This window comes from Lontra canadensis, unplaced genomic scaffold, assembly GCF_010015895.1.
Source record: "Lontra canadensis isolate GAN:19392208 unplaced genomic scaffold, GSC_riverotter_1.0 scaffold370, whole genome shotgun sequence".
Classification (NCBI taxonomy): domain Eukaryota; kingdom Metazoa; phylum Chordata; class Mammalia; order Carnivora; family Mustelidae; genus Lontra; species Lontra canadensis.
The window spans coordinates 18166-21798 of record NW_022631364.1 but is presented as its reverse complement, the minus strand read 5'-3'; positions in this window follow the sequence as shown (position 1 = coordinate 21798).

The window sequence follows — 3633 nt, the reverse complement described above, 5'->3', positions numbered from 1 at the left end:
AGACGGAAAACAGCCACTCTTCCTTTCCCTCAAAAAGACAACAAACTATTGAGAGCTGGGCAGAATCCCCAGAGAGGAAGAATCTCCCATGGCTCCATGAGGCCACCCCTGCACTCAGCAGCCTTTCTGGACACAAAATCCAGACATAAAAGCCTGGGTTACTGCCTCCCAGTCACCCTAATTTCTGATCCTGAGGAGCTCCCCTCAGTGTCGGCAGATCAGGCCTATGATCACCTCGCCCCAAACCCTAAATGGAGTTTGTGCTTGCAGACTTCTTTCCCCCAAATCCTGGCACACATGCCCTCCTGGATGGGGCCTCTGGAGTAACACCACAGGATTATGCCTGCCCTCCTGAAGGAAACTCTGCCTGTCACATTTGCCCAGACTCTCCATATTAGGAGAAACCTGCAAGACCCCTGAGCCCACCCCAAATTCGTTGGCTGCACTGGACAAAAATGCACAGTCTGACACATGCTGAGCATCTAACTCCAGGCATACAACCAGGTAAATGGCTCTGAGTCCGAAGATTGAACATGACATGCCCATAGGACCTCATCTGAAACCTAGACTATGTTTTCAAGCATCTGTCCACAGAGGCCTGTTCTGGAATACCAACATATGGTCCAACATGTGGTCCCTGAGCCACTCAACAGCACCCCTCCTGTCCCCAGAAGGAACCTTGCTCTTGGGAGCTGGGTCCAAACCTCAGTGTAGGGGAATCCTGAATGGCCCTTGAGCCATCGCCACATTCTAAGGTCTCCCTGGACACCAACCAGCATGGTGACCCATCAGCATAGGACTCCATGTCAACTCAGCCCCCTAGGTACTTCACCCCCGAGGCAGCAGATAGAACCTTCCATGTTCCTTAGCTGCAATGCTAACCTGAGGTGGGCTTTCCAGGCATGCATGCCTAGAGCTCTGCTAACCAATCTTTCCATATGTGTTACCATGGAGTCATCAAACAGGACTCCCACTGACCCACATATGGAAACCTAGCTGTTTGGAGCAGCTCACAAGCCCCAGTGTGGGAAAACCTCTATTGCCTCATGAGGCCACACCTCCATTAGTCGGGCATCACGTACACAAACTCCAGTGTGAGCGAATGTCTGACACTTGCCCTTACTCAGGTGCTGGAGATCTGGAATCAGCTGCTGTTCATTGGAATCGCCATGCCCTTGGCCCTAAATCTAACCCTAGTTTGTGTTTTCAGACTTCAGTCCTCACAATCCTGACCCACAAGCCCTTGAGATGGGAAACTTTGGAGCCACTAGGCAGCATTCTGCCTGCCCTCCAGAGAGAAGTAGTGTTCTAGATGTCTGCCCAGAAATCCAACATGAGGATCAAACTGCATGGCCTGTGAGGGATCCCCAATATCAGAGGCTGCCCCGTGCACTCTTGCTCTGTCTGACACAGCCTGAGACTGGACCTCCTGTCAGCCACCAAGTAACTGGCCGCCTATCTACCAGATCGCACAGGCCATTACCCTAGGCCATCGTCTCTACCCAACCTGGGTTTCAAGGCATGTCCCCAGAGGACTGTTCTCAAATCCCTGCATTTGGGGGAACATGGTCTACAAAATGAAGTCCTCCTGCACCCAGCAGGAATCCTTGCTATTGGGATGTGTGTAAAACCCTCAGAATAGGAGAAACCAGCATGGCCCATGTGGCGAAACCCACTGTTGTGGGGAGCCTTGGGAACAAATCCGCACTGTGATCCTCAGCCTGAGGCGGGTTTTCAACTAAGCGCCCTCAGTACATTGACCTAGATCCAGCTTATGAGACCTGACATGACCCAGGCCCAAATGCGATCCCAAGGGTGGGTTTCCAGGCACCCATCCACAGAGCTCTGCTCTCAAATGCCATCTTATGGGAAGCCCTGACTAATAAAACAGAATTCCTCCTTTCCCCAACAATGACATGTAATTTGGAACAGTGCTATACCCCCAAAGAGGCACAATCTCCCATGGTCTATGAGGGCACCCCTACATTTCACAGCCATTCTACAGCCACTATCTTAGGCCTGCCATTACCTTAGGCCCAAATCGTATCAGAAGGTTGGGTTCCCAGGCACCCATACAAGGAGCCCTGCTCTCGAATCCCTCCTCATGGGGACCCCTGAATCATAAAACAGGATTCCTCCTTTCCCAAACAATGACAACATGCAATTTGGAGCAGTGCAAAACTCCAAAGTGGGAGGATCTCCCTTTGCCCATGAGGCCACCCCTATATTCCGCATCCATTCTAGACACAAACACCACAGGCAAAACCTGAGCTTCTGCCTCATGCTCGCCCTCATTTCTGATCCCAAAGAGCTCTCCTAAGGACCAGCAGATTGGGCTTTCCATACTCTTGGCCTAATCCTAAACCCAGTTGGTGTTTTAAGACTTCTGTCTCCATAGTCCTCACCCACAAAGCCTCCAGACTGGGTATTGCATAACCACATCACAGGACTGTGCCTACTTTCCAGAAGGAAGCTGGGTCCTTTAAAACTTCAAGAAACTTCAAGAATAGGAGAAACCTGCAAGGCCCCTGAGGCCTTCCCAACAGTGTAGGATGACCTGGATAATAATACGCAGTCTGACACACCTTGCTCAACTACCTCCCATCAGACAACCATGTAGATAGCCCCAGAGAGAGAAGATTGAACTGGACATGCCCCTCGGCGCTCATCTGTACCCCAGTTGAGGTTTTCAGGCATGTGTCCTCTGAGGTCTGTATACGAATAACAAAATCTGGGGGATCCCTGAGCCGCAGAACAAAACACCTCCTGTCCCCAGAAGGAAACCTTGCTCTTTCGACGTGCCCCAAAACTCTCAGGATAGTAGAACCTTCATGGGCCTCAAAGCCACCGCCACATTCGAAGGTCTCCCTGGACAAAAACCCGCATTGTGCCCGTCAGCGTGAGACTCCTTTTCACCTCAGCCCCCTGGGTAGCTCAACCCAGACGCAGCAGAGAGGACATGCCTTGTCCCTAGGCTCCAATGTTTCACCTAGGTGGAGTTTTCAGGCATCCATATGTAGTCTCTGCTCTTGAATCCTTCCATATGGGGTTTCCTTGAGCCATCAAACAGCACTCCCCGTGTTCCGAAGAAGAAAACCTTGCTATATGGAGCTGCACCCAACCCCCAGATTGGGAAAACCTCCATGTCCTCATGTGGCCACCCCTACATCAAACGGCCCTCATGGACACAATCTCCAGCTTGAGTGGACGTCTGACACTTGCTCTTCTTTCAGATGCCTGGGATCTCGCCTCAGCCTCTGCAGATCGGGTCTGCCCTGCCCGAGTCCCTAACCCTAACCTGAGCTTGTTTCCAGTCTTCCATCCCCAGAGTCCTGGTGCACAATCCCTCCACATTGGGAATTCTGGAGCCCCAACACAGCATTCTGCCTACCTTTCAGAAGGCAAAAATGGCCTAGGGGGGGTTCACAGAAGCCCCAAATGAGGGGCAACATGCACGGCCCTCGGGGGAAACCACCATTTCACAGGCCGCCCTGTGCACTAATGTTCTGTCTGCCACAGTCTGAGCCCTTACATTCCTGTCAGCCACCCAGGTAGCTGGCCACTTATCCACCAGATCAGACCTGCCATGCCCTAGGTCATCATCTCTACCCAACCTGGGTTTCTAGGCATGTC